General features: G+C 38.5%; 1 protein-coding gene across 13 annotated transcripts in view; it reads right to left on the reverse strand.

The window, feature by feature from the left end:
- Positions 1–14,108, reverse strand: part of KLHL31 (kelch like family member 31) — a 141,375-nt gene that overhangs the window by 32,158 nt on the left and 95,109 nt on the right. The gene's annotated exons all lie outside the window — the stretch shown is intronic.

Consider the following 14,108-nt stretch of genomic DNA (forward strand, 5'->3'; position numbering starts at 1 on the left):
TCAGTATTTTATTCTTTTATCAGCAAAGATAACTTACTGCCTTTTTTCTTTTCTTTCTTTTCTTTTCTTTTCTTTTCTTTCTTCCTTTCTTTTTCTTTCTTTCTTTCTTTCTTTCTTTCTTTCTTTCTTTCTTCTTTCTTTCTTTTTCTTTTTCTTTCTTTCTTTTTTCTTTTTTAGTGCAGGATGTCTTAGAGCCCTTAAAAGACTATTGTGCATTGTTGATCTCTATCAGGGGGATAAACATGTAGCCTTTTTTCCTATATATTTGACCACAAAACCTATTTTCATGGAACTACCCTTAGAAAATGCATATAGGAATTCTTAAGGACTTCTAAATTTTATGATGTTGTCTTTTACTCTTTCTGAAAAGTCAATTGGAAACAAGATACTGCAACTTGCTCCAAAATACAGAAATTGTGGCTGGGATGAAACTGAGTTGGAATCCCAGAATCCTGTCATCAGTAGTAGTAGCAGGATGTATATGGAGTAAGCATACTGATCTCTAAGTTTGGGGATAAACAGACTTAGTTAAATCCATAGCAATCGGGGAAGAAAGTGTGATCACCTTGATAAAGGAGCAGCAATGTTAATGTAGAATCAATGATAGCAGAATACATCATAATGATAAAAATGGGAGGTGATAAGGAGATTAAGGAGGTAATTAATGGGGGTTTAGCCTTATTTTCATAAAAAGTGAAAGCACGACTTCCTCTGATGTTCTTATTTTACATAATACTATAATATATGTAACACATATTATGAGCATATCCATTATAAAAGCAAGCCATACAACGGTTATGGTCTCATTTTTACTTCCTGTCAAAATTAAGTCCTAACAAATGAGAAATTAAAGGGAGGAAAACAAAATTTCCCACTATTATCATTAAATTATCATTATTAAAGACAAGTAGCCTTTTTTTTTTTAAGATTTGATCTATTTATTCATGAGAGACACAGAGAGAGAGGCAGAGATGTGGGCAGAGGGAGAAGCAGGCTCCATGCAGGGAGTCTGATGTGGGACTCTATCCCAGGACACCGGGATCACAACCTGAGCAGACACTCAACCACTGAACCACCCAGGTGCCCCAAAGACAGGAAGTCTAGTTAGTAAGTCTCCTTTGGTACTTGGAATTTAATGTTAGCTAAAATATGGAGATTAATGTTTTGGGGCTAAGTATCTTCATATTGTTGGGCAACCATCACCACCCTCCATCTCCAGAAATTTTTCATCTTCCAAAGTGGAATCCTATACCCGTTAAAAATAACTCCCTATCCTCTCTCCCTCCAGTCCCTGGCAACCACCAATCATTCTCTTCTTGCTTTTTAATGAGTGTATTCTTTTAAAGATGTTCTTTGGGGGTAACACCTTTTACCTATCAGGGGGAATTCTGTTCTCAGGAGCTAATGAAGGCAAATAATCATTCATGATATTTTTGGTGAACCAGTAATGCTTTTGTTTCCAAAATGGTTAAGGTTTTATTTATTCACTTGGCCATTCATTCATTCTTTCAACAACAAATTGTTGCATCATGTCTTAGCCTGGATTTCCCTGAAAGCAGAGCCTGAGACAGGAGGTGTATTTGGGAAGTGATCCCAGGGTGGAGTGAGAAGCCAGGAGGCTGAAAAGAGACAGAGGAAAAGACAGCAGCACAAGGATGCATTGAAAAGTTGGCTAGCACTGTGGCTGGTTGCCCCAGCCCCCTGTACCTCTTGAGAAGCTTTCTGAAGTGGATCTCATAACTGTCCACACAGACCAAGAGTGGTCTCACAGGCATTAACAGCATGGCCTCTGGATTGTGTATTCTTGTGGGTCAAGTGGGTTCTTCTGGGATTCCACACCTTGGGCTGGAGAAACACTGGGGCAGGAAGAGAGAGCTATATGGGTTGGGCCCAGTGAGGTACTGATAGATTATTCCTGCACCATGTAGATGAATGCTTGCACAGAACTGGGGGCAGAGGTAGTGGCTGGAGCAGGAGGTGAGAATAGGTGAGCTCCATATACACAGGCACTGAACTAGGCATTGGGCTGGAGCGACAACAGTAAGCCAAAGAAGGCATGGGCCCTTCCTCCTTGGATGTACAGACACAGATAGGTGGGAGCAAACAGGAGCATCGGGGCAGCTGCAGAACTGTTATGGAACTGTTATGCTGGATACTCATGACTCTGGACGATTATGCATGAGCCATCCAACCACTTGGGTATAGTTGCTGGGCACTGTACAAGACGGATGGGTGAACACATGGAGGAACAAGAGGGTATAGGTCCAGCCTCATGAATATGGTGAGGAAGGCCATCACAAACAAAAAGTTCCCACCGGGGATGCCTGAGTGGCTCAGTCAGTTAAGCTTCTGCCTTCAGCTCAGGTCATGATCCCAGGGTCCTGGGACTGAGTCCCGCATTGGGCTCCCAGCGGAGAGTCGACTTCTCCCTCTACCCCTCCCCATTGCTGTGCTCTGTTGCACTCTCTCACTCTCTCCCCGCCCCCAAGTAAATAAGTAAAATCTTAAAAAAAAAAAAAAAGTAATTCCCACCAAACAATGAACTACCATTATAATAGCTGCTCTGAACAAGAAGTTCATCAGATTTCAAGAGGTATAACAGGGGTTCTGGTAAAGTCAGTTGAATCAGGAAAGGTTGAATGCTTTATTTATGGAAATGATATTTAATATGAGACCTGAAGGATGATACACTATTATATAAGCATTAATTGGCTATTAAAGCTCCGATGCTCAGAATACCCTGTAAATGATTACCTTTTTTTTTTTTTTCAAACTGCTTACAGTCCAATTGTGGACATGTGATGATTATGTAATCAAAAACAGACTAACTAGAATTAGATATAATGGAAACACAGGGAATTAGCCCGAGGAAGCTGGTGACGTTTTGGCATGGGAGACAATATTTGGCATGGTCCTGAAGGATTTGAAGGTACCTTCCAGGTGAATCAGGTAGGATTCCATTAGAATGTGTTTCTCCAGTGGGTGGAGGAGATGGCAATGGAGTCATGAATCCTTAAAGAGAATTTCAAGTTTAGCTTTTACTTTTAGGATAATCTTTTTCAAGTTCGTTAAGCAAACCTGGATTATCTGTGTGACCCGTCTTACCACTGGGCACTGCTTTACAATTTTGCATTTTCAAATGCGTTTGTAATCACAGGGTATCAAGAAAACAATGAATTATCTGTTGCCATGCAGGAATTCAGTATGTTGAGAGAGATTCTCATTTTAAGACAAGAAAAAAAATTACCACCTTTTCACATGAAATATCCTTATATCTAAATGTTGGAGACTAATTTTTTTCAACATTGCCCATGGTAACAAAACCAAAACATATATTTTGCGACTCCTACTCTGCAGTGTCTTTGGACGTCAGAGTCATTAACAAGACATCACTATCCGCATAACGGTCACACAGTTTCTCCATAGCTAGAAGGGTTTGAAGGAAAATTGCTTCTTGCAGTACTGACCTTGAAAACTGTAACATACAAGGCTGACCCAACAGGACAAGGGCCCAAAGAAGAACTCAGCAGGAGGGAAGTAGGGGTCTGGCCCCTGGCTTGAACTCATACCAGGGAAGCTAGCTCTGGAGCAGCATGGGAGTGGGGTGACATCCATCAGGACCTGGCCATGCTAGCTTGGTGCTCTGCTTTGGGAAACGTGGTGGAAGGCCACCTCCTCATGGCTCCAGCAACTACATTTCTTCAGCACTGTGTCATCCTATGGGGCTTAGGGCCATGATCTTTTGGTAAAGTTCAAAGTTGTAGCATGGCACATATTAGTAAATATTTGGTCTGACATCTCTTTAATGATTATTCTTTTTTTTTTCCTTGTAAAGATTTTATTTATGTATTCACGAGAGATGCAGAGAGAGGCAGAGACATCGGCCGAGGGAGAAGCATATTGGGGAGCCCGCTGCAGAACTCGATCCCAGGACACTGGGATCACACCCTGAACCAGAGGCAGACGCTCAACCACTGAGTCACCCAGGTGCCCCTGTGCCCTTTGTCCTAATCTGCTTGTCCTGGACCCAACCCTAGAGGGGATGAAAATACAGCTAGTAAGGGGCGGCATTGAAAGAGGAAAGACATTCACCTGCCCTAATGGTCCCTGTGCCCCGACTCCCAAGATTTCATTCTTAGCCTAAATCAAGCCTCAGGGAAGGGGGGGGGGGTGGAAATCAGAATTTTATGATTACACTAAACTGATTATTTTAATTACTAAAACAAGTGTTTCCTTAAGACCAAAGGTGACCTCAGGACACTTCACACCCAGAGAGACTGGGAGAGCTGCTCGAGACTTGATATAAGGATAGGGAAAGAATCAGCAGACTCAGTGGGTACAAAGGAGAGGCTGTGGCAGAGACAATTTTTCTTTGGGCCCTGCTGAGTGCCAAGCCTTCTGTGATTAGGCCACAAGGGAAATCTTTCAGAGAGATGCCTATCCATACCAGAAACACTTTATTTTAACATATAAATACATACTCATCCCCAATCTGTTGACCTAGCCAAATCCTCTGTGTGAGCACAGGTGGATGGATCCTCCTTAAACTAACCCACTAAATATCAGCTGTGAATTCGATTTTGATTTCCTTACTTGGACTGAACATTTTACAAACCTTGCAAACCAACTTGAATCTACCTATACAGGTATGTGATTTCTTTTGTCTTCTACAGTTGTCTCACCCACACCCATTTTTAGACACTTGCATTTATTGGGTCTTTTGAAAGCCTCCAATTTAGTGTTTCATAGAAACAGTTTTCTTTTCGGGTTCATATTTCATTGGTTTACGTAATATTTAATTAAATCATGTAATTCAGTAACAAGTACTATTGGCATAAACAGGTTTGGGAGCACACCCAGCAGCCTCTTGGTAAACACACAGTTGAACCTATAGGAGCAGAAGCACATAGGTGAGCTGGAGAGTAGCCTCTAGCTTGTGTGTCCCGGACGTGGATCTGTACATCTCAGAGACAGAATGGAGAAGCACGGGATTTTCTGGTGAGTTGGTAAGTAGAGGTCTATGGGTGAGCCATCCACTTTCAAGGGGCAACGCTGGAAGTGACCAGCACTAAAAAAGTTACCATTTAATGAATCCTGGCTATGTGCCTGTTGGACCCCTGAGCATGTTATACACAGCTTATTTGGCTTTCACAGATACTATCTTCCTCTATTTTACAGTTGAGGAAAGTGGAGTTTTATGGACATTAAGTAATTTACTCTGAGTCAGTAAATGGAATAGTCGGCATATCTCTATGTGATGTGCAAATGAATCAGCTGGGGGATGTGGTTTAAGATGCATATTTTGATGGAGTAGGTCTGGGGTGGGCCCGAGAGTCTGCATTTCTAGCAAGTTTTCAGATACCGTTGACACTGCTGGTCTGCAGTCCACGCTCTGGGTGCTGCAGTTCTACCCCAGAGATTCTGACTTACTTGTACTGAGATAGAACCAATTCATCATTGTTTCCTAAAAGCTTTCCAGAAAACTTTTATATACAGAGTAGAGGCGATGAGTAGCTTGGACCCCAGTGAGAGCAGGAGAGTTGGAGACATAGACTGATAGTTAATTTTGAATATTTCAGCCAAATTGAGTGTTTTAAAAAGACAAGAGTAATAAAATCTGAAACAATGTAAAGGTTTATAAAATCAAAGTGAAAAATCCCCATTCTCCACATAATATAGAGTTTTTTTAATTGAATTAAGCTATCCTTGCACACATTTATGCGAGAGTTTTTTGACATTAATATGTCATTAGCTTCTTTCATCATCGGTACACGCAGAGCTATTTCATCCTGCATTGTATCTTCTAGCATGGGTGAACTAGACTTCATCTCACTGATCTCTCACAGGTGTTCAGTCAATTCTAATTTTTCAGGGTTTTTTTTTTTAAGATTTTATTTATTTATTTGAGAGAGAGAGAGAGAAAGAGAGAGCATGAGCAGCAAGGAGGGGCAGAGGGAAAGGGAGAAGCAGACTCCCTTCTGAGCAGGGAACCCAACTGCAGGAGGGCTCAATTCCAGGACCCCGGGATGATGACTTGAGCTGAAGGCAGATGCTTAATCAACTGAGTCACTCAGGTGCCCCTAATTTTTAAGCTTTATAGATGACACTTTGGGCAGAAATCCATGGGTATGTGTGCAGATTGTTTTGTGGGATGGACTTCTAGATGTGGAATTATTGGGTTATTTAAATATTTATTCTCAAATAGACCTCCCCAAAGCTCATCACATTACATTCCCCTGTGTAGAAATGCCTTTTCCCCACCACCTTGCAACTACTGGGCATGATCAATCTTTTCAGTATTAACCAATCTAATGTCTGAAAAATGGCTCTCAATAATGCTTTAGTCTATATGTCATGATGAATACACGAGGATGAGTGTCTTTTAATACATTTATCAGACTTAAGTATTTCTCCTTTGGATTTACCCCTTTAACTCTTTGGTTGCTTACCTTTTTATATGAATCTTTTGTCTGCTATTTATGCTATAATTTTCTTTCATAACTTGCAAGATTTATTTTTGTTTAAGAAAGATTTCCTCATCCCAAGATTATAAAAGAGATCTCTGTTTTTTTCCATCTACTTACTTGGATAGATTTGTCATTCATTAATCCATCTGGTCATTGGTCAATATGAAAAATATGTATTTTACTTACAACTTGAAGTACATACAACTCTTACTTGGTTTCTTTTACTTCCAAAATACCATTCTCAGCACTATTTGTGGAGCATTGTCACTCCTGGATTTGAAATACCCCCGGATCATGTAATCCATCCCACACATGCAACCTGGTCTCCTCCTTAACATCTCTTTCTTTTTCTCTGTGACTACCCAAAGATGTTGTAATTTCTGCAGCTTTATAGGATGCTTAGAAAGACAAATCTTTTCTTGTTATTTTAGTTTTTCTTCTTTTTTAAAATAAATTTCTTCTCTACTTTTTGCAGAAGAATTTGGAATTCCCACATCATTTTCAAAAGCAAAGCCTATTTGGATTTTTTTTTTAACTGAAATTGCCTTTTAATACACTAATGTGGATTTTTATGGTATTTTTAGAGTACTTAATGTCTCACACAGAAACAAGGTATATCTGTCCATTGATGTACATATATCAATACATTATATATATATGTGTGTGTATATATATATATATATATATATAGTATTTTCTTCACAAAAATAGCTCTTGCAATTTTTCGTTCAGTTTATTCCTGGGTGAACTATGTTTATGGTGACTTCCCTTTCCAAATCATCATTATAATTACTGACAATATAGGACAACTACTGATTTAAATATATTTATCTCCTAAAAACAAATTTAAAAAAATACACTTATGTCCTAATTATCCATCCTCATAAAGCTTAAAAATTTAATCGACTGTCTTTAGAGCTATGGAGATTTGATTTTAGCAGATCATTTGTTAGTTTATTTTTAAGTATGCAAGAGAAAAAAATTAGAAATGTAGAAAAAAAATCACCCCAACAACTGAGGACAGCTATTATCATTTTACTTGTATCAATTTTCATTCTTTTTATTTGCATAGCTTCTGCCACATAATTATAATTACACAGTTTAATGAACTGGTGTACTTTTTAAAAGAATAAGTGTGTTCAATATGCCAAAACTGTTTTGCTGGCAGTTTGTTTTCTAAAGAACCACGTGCTTCTCACTAATGGGCAGAAATGCTAATGTAACTTCTGCTACTGAGATTATTGAGTTCAGTTCCTTCTTTCGCTGCCAGCCTGGCTTGCTGGCATTTATACTAGCCAATTATAGTTCAGCGTCATGGAGCCCTCTGTCCCTTGCACCACACATAGCTGCTGACCTCACCATACACTCAGCCACTCCATTTCAGGCCTCTGCTGGATTCACTCTTACTATGGGTTTCTAATTCCATTTGAAAAGCTGACTAGGTCATGACATAATCAAGGATTTCTAAAGAATTTGTTCAAGAACCATTTCTCACATAGCTCTTATTGACATAAACGTATATGTGGTTTGGCTTTGGATGGCTTGATTTGTTTCTCCTTCTGTATTACTTTAAATTTGATTTCCTCACTTGTGCATTTTGTGACCTATAGGGATTGCTCATTTATTCCCTCAGCTTTCTGCTCATTCCCCTTAACAGCGAGGATTTCCTTGTCCTAATTATATAAAATAGGAATCCTCACTTTCATCCCCCTGGTTAGATTCATCCTTAACATATACAGGGCTGGAGCGAGAGTGTGAAGGGAGGCCCAAGTATTTTAAAAGCCCAGCAGGGCTTCATGTACACACATGTGATCCCCCTTCCCCGCCCAACCACCAGTCAGCTTACTCCAGCTCTTTCCACACTCCCTCCCCAAAAGCCACCTTGGACATCCTTGGGCCTGTAGGTGCACACACTTGATTTTTTTCTTATACAATGATTATGTGTTTCTTGGACATGTTACTTTTGTGGCTTAAAAAAAACCCAACTATATCTCTTTCTCATTATTTTATCTAGTTAATTGTTGCTTATATAGTTAATTTAGTAGAGATTTCTAGCCACCTTCCAATAATTCTTTGTCCTTCTGTTCTACCCTTTCTTTTCCAAGTAAAGATCATCTTTTTCAATTCTCTTGGTCACTGAACCAAGTTCTGGCTAATGGAATGGCAGAAGTTGGGTGTGGGAGTTCTAAGAAGTCTCCTTCCTAGGAGCACCTGGGTGACTCAGTCCATTAAGGAACCAGCTCTTGGTTTTGGCTCAGGTCATGATCTCAGAGTCATGAGATGGAACCCCACATTTGGCTCTGTATTCAGCATGGAGTCCCCTTGAAAATTGTCTCTCCCTCTGACCCTCCACCTACTTGTACTCTCTCTACAAAAAATAAATAAAATCTTAAAAAAAAAAACCCAACACAAAAGAAGTCTCCTTTCTAGGACGGAAAGAACACAACGTATCTTTCATTTTGAAAAGGATGTCCTTATTCAGGGTAAAGGATTAGCTTCCTCTTTGTTTACTCCTATGGTTACTATTCTAGTTAGGTATCCTAAGTCTTTTTGAACTAATCTTAATTTATGTGTCTCTAGAAAACTATCTGAAAAATTATATGGATTTTTAAGTTTATTGACTATTGTATGGTTTACAAGTTGTTTTATTCCCTACTTAATTTATAACTATCAACTATTTTATTCCTAATGTCACTTATACATTATCTCTCTTTTTTGGTGTGATTGTTTGCCAGCATAGATGCATAGATTTAGTAATTTTACTTCTCTTTTCAATTTTTCATTTTTTAAAAGATATTTATTTACCTATTTTAAGTAGGCTGTATGCCCAACCCCAAGATCAAGAGCTGCATGTCCTACTGACTGAACTGTCAAGTGCCCCTCATTTTTTCTTTTCCTTTTTTTTTTTAAGATTTTATTTATGACACACACACACACACACACACACACACACACACACACAGAGGCAGAGACACAGGCAGAGGAAGAAGCAGGCTTCATGCAGGAAGCCCGATGTGGGACTCGATCCTGGAACTCCAGGATCATGCCCCAGGATGAAAGCAGGTGCTAAACCACTGAGCCACCCAGGGATCCCTCAACTTTTCATTTTTAATTGCTATTCATTTTTTCTTTAGATTTCTCTCATTTGAATGGTTTGTGCCTTTATCTGCATTGTTTCCTTCCTACATTATCTTTTTTCTTTGATTTTCTTTGTTATTTTTTGGTTTCTTGAGTTTTGTGCTAGATTCATTTATTTTCTGTTTTCCTTATTTTCTAATATATACACTTACAAGCCATACATTTTCCTTTAAGCATAATTTGGTTACATGAAATACAGATGTAGGACACTTAGCAAGTTCTGGCACATGTAGGCATGACTTTTTAAAAGTATGCTTTCATGTGTCACATAAAAAGTCTTTAAAATTAAAAGAACTGTTTAAATTATTATCTTGACTAAATATTTTCCTAGTCATATTTCTATATATATTTATATTTCCTATAACCAAGTTAAAGAAAAAAATCCTTTCAAAATATTTATTTTGTATGCTTTTTAAAATTAAAGGCTTCTTTTCTTTTAAAGCGGTTTTAGTTAGGTTCACAACAACGCTGAGAGGAAGTTACAGAGATTTTTCTTTATGTCCCCTGCCCTCACATATGCCTACCTTTTTTTTATCAACATCCCCCAGCAGAGTGGTGCATTTGCTACAATTGATAAACCTACATGACAAATGGTAAGCACTAGAAGTTCGTAGTTTACATTAGGGTCCATTCCTAGTGTACTTTTTATGGGGTATTATTTTTTTCTACAGAATATTTATTTATTTTTTTTATTATTTCTTTTTAATCTTGGTTGCTTTTTAGAGTTACCCAGGAAGCTCGATATCTGATACCAAGGCTTCAACCCAAATTATATCAGAATCTTTAAGCATTAGATCCAGACATTGTGCATTTTAAAGCTCCCCCTGGTGTTGGGGCACTTGGGTGGCTCAGTTGGTTAAGCGCTTGACTCTTGGTTTCAGCTCAGGTTGTGATCTCAGGGTCTCAAGATCAAGTCCTACATCCAGCTCTGCACTCAGTGTGGAGTCTTGCTTGAGATTCTCTTCCTCTCCCATTGCCCCTCCCCTCTCCCCACCCTTCTCAAATAAATAAATAAATCTTAAAAAAAAAAAAAAAAAGCTCCTCAGGTAGTTCCCAATATAGTCAAGGCTGAGATTCACATTAATCTTCACTTTTGGTCTCATCTTGACTATTTATAAGCTACAGCCATTCAGGACTACTAAAAGTTTAATAAAAATGAGTGGATATAACTGTAATGTGGAAATTTTAATACTTTGTGTAACACTCTGGCAATATTTGCTGATTGACATTGGAAATCTGTAACATGTAATTGAACATTACTCTAAATGAGTATTAATAAGTGAGTTGCCTCAGCAATTTGGTGGACTTATCATAGGGACAATAAATTTAAAGGGTAGATAGATTTTCAGACTAGTTCAGGAAAGCCTATAGGACCTACAATGTAGCTGAAACAGTTATTTGAACAGAAATGTATTAGGCACAATTGAATTAAAGACATTGTTTCCTTGAAGACTGATGATCAAGTAAAATCAGTTCTAATTAGAAAACAAAGAGACGGTAGGATTTCCCAAGGTACTATGCTATTTAATTATTTTCCTAGTCTTTGAAAGGGGCATCTTTATTGTTGTACAAGCAGAATGGTTATCTATAGCTGAGAAATTGAGGATTTCAAGTCCAGCTTGATATCCACCGTTTAGATGAATTTGAACTCTCTGAGCCCTAGTATTTTATGCAAAATGAGGACAATATTTTGAAGGACTCTTTTGGAGGTGAAATGGCATCTAGAAGGTGCTGGGTAGATATTTTCTATGACACTGCTAGCCCTGCTTATTTAACATTATATTAAGCCTAAGGCATCATCTTTTTTCTCTGCCATAGTGATATATCCAGGACTATTCACTAGCCGTGATGAATTAATTGTATAACCAAGAACGAAGAAAGAAATGCTGTGGTAGTTGGTGTTGATCTCAATATCAGCTAGGGTTACTTTTTTAGCTGACCCTGGAGAAGGAGGCATTGCACAACCTGACTTTCATCTGTGCAGGCTCTTTAAATGTGAAAAGTCAAATTACACTCCTCTGTGAGCTCTTGTGCTTATTTATTTTTTGTAAAAGTTTGTATAAATCTTATAAGGCATATAGACATGCATTTCTTTCTCTGATTATTTTTCTGGGCAGTTTGGCTTCTTGGTTAAAATATGCCTAAAGTAGCTTCCCCCACCCCACTTTTGTGTTGCCATGAAAAGGAGTCATTCTGTCAGTAGAAAACTTATAGGGGTGCCTGGATGGCTCAGTTGGTTAAGCCTTTGCCTTCAGCTCAGGTCATGATCTCAGGGTTCTGGGACTGATCTTGTCAGGCTCCCCACTCAGCTGGGAATCTTCTCTCTCTCCTTCTGCCCTTCTCCCTTGCTTATGCTCTCTATCTCCCTCAAATAAATAAATAAATAAATAAAATCTTTTTTAAAAAAGAAACTTATATACCAGCAATGTAGTCCTAAGACTATAAAGCTGGATAGATTTCAGGAAAATTGATTCCATCCCGGAGCCATTTGTAGATGTTCCTCTAAATTAAAAGCAGAATAAGGTAGAAAGGAACTGTTAATTTGTATTTGTACCTGAGATTTATAAGAGAAACAGAGAGTTAGAGCCCTTCTTAGGGACTGAATTATGGTTATTCTAATATTGGGTTGCAGTTTGGTTGTGGAATGCAATGCTCATGTACAAACCAGGTGCCAATTTACATAGCTAATGAGCTTTACTGACCTGATTGAATAGTTGTGACAGAGTCTGTACGGAAAAGCCTAAAATATTTACCCTTTGGTCCTTCGCAGAAATAGTTTGCTGGTCTGGAAAATCATCAGTCAGCTTGGAGAAAAAAAGGCTAAGATTACTGAGAGCCTAAAATGTCTCAGCACTGCCACAGAGCTTTGCTCACTCAGCATTTCATTTAGTCCCAACAAGTGAGCAGGATCAGAGGTATTTTCCCTTTCACAGAGGAAAAAATATTGGTTCTCAAGACAAGTCAAAGTCTGCATGGCTAGAGAATGTGAGGCTTGAATTACAGTCCAAGTTAGCCTGACCTCAAAGTTCCTTTATTTCTTTCAACAATATTTCTTCCCTCTGGATATGCAATGTCAAAAAAAGGAGTTCAAGTTCTGAATTTATGTACAACGAGGTGTGGCCCAAGGTCAAGAACACTAATAGCAACATTCAAGTGAAGGGAGCCATGAAGAATGGAAGGCAGGGTCCTGGACTCATGTTATAAATGATACTGGAATCTTGGTGAAGCAGCAAGCAATCATTAGAATGTGTCTTCAAAAAGCCTGAGGCTTGGGCTGTGAAGCAGGGGAGGCAACATTTAGAGCTCTCCTGGGATGCTTCAGCTTCTAATCAGACTGGTCATTAGTGTGACCAGACATATCAGGAATTAAATTCTAATCACTGCATAAAATTCTGTTTTGATCATAGCTAAATATTTTCCAATCATCTTTCTGATTTCCCTATCACGTAACAAAAACCAGCTGGGGAATATAGAAATGTCTTATCAATGGCAATGACGCCACTGCTGAGACAGGGCAGCTGCCCAATCTTGGCCTCAGTGGGGACCTGGACTTTAGTACAGTCATTTTAAATCCAAGGTCTGAAACTGAACTTTTCAGTCCAAGGAACAATATTTTCATCAGTTCACCTAGTTGTGATCAGGACTTAAAGGGCAGATTCATATCAATAAAAGCCAACTGAGTATCACCAGTTGATAGCAGAATGGAAGAGAATGCTCATACCTATTGATCATGACCCATATCCTCTGGATCCTCTGGATGCTATCCCTATTTTGCATCCTTCTTCATTGCACATAGACCTCCATACGTCTGTAACACGTTCATTACTGGTTAGTGTTCTGAAATGCTCTAAATAAGGACCCTGCAGTCACATCCAGGGTTGATGGTCTGGTTTCCTCACTTTCAAGCCCTATGACCTGGACAGGTTACTGCCTAAATCTCTTTCTTTCTCTGTTTCATACTTAAACTGAGAATAATAATAGTAACATAGTTAAAATGAAGCTAAAATGCAAAGGTACCTGAAAACAATAAACAGAAAGCCTGGTTCAGAGTATACATCTTAAAATATTTACTTAATTTATTTGCCTATGTATTTATTTTTTTAAAGGAGGACCCTCTTCCTCCCACTTTAGCTTTATCTGATGATGACTATTTTTTATAACATTAATTCTTATCAATCTTTGAAATTGGAGCTAAATTTTCTTGAACTTGTCTCTCAAAATTAGAGAGTGTGTCCTATGTGTCTGGAGGAATATCATGCTTACCTTCCATTCAGATAAAGAATACCATTGAGGGGCGGTCGTTTTGTGCACATTATCTCTCACAGTTCCACCAAATGGCTGCTATGCTTGCAATTCCTCATGAATGGAAACCAAGGTCAGTGGTTAGAGGCTATATATGAGAATATTAACTTTTGGGGGTTGGGATTATTATTTTCTTTTTACCATTTTCCATATTTTTCTGTATTTCTGAATACTTCATGATGAGCATATAAATAAATATAT

This window comes from Vulpes vulpes, chromosome 1 (genome assembly GCF_048418805.1).
Source record: "Vulpes vulpes isolate BD-2025 chromosome 1, VulVul3, whole genome shotgun sequence".
NCBI classification, from domain to species: domain Eukaryota; kingdom Metazoa; phylum Chordata; class Mammalia; order Carnivora; family Canidae; genus Vulpes; species Vulpes vulpes.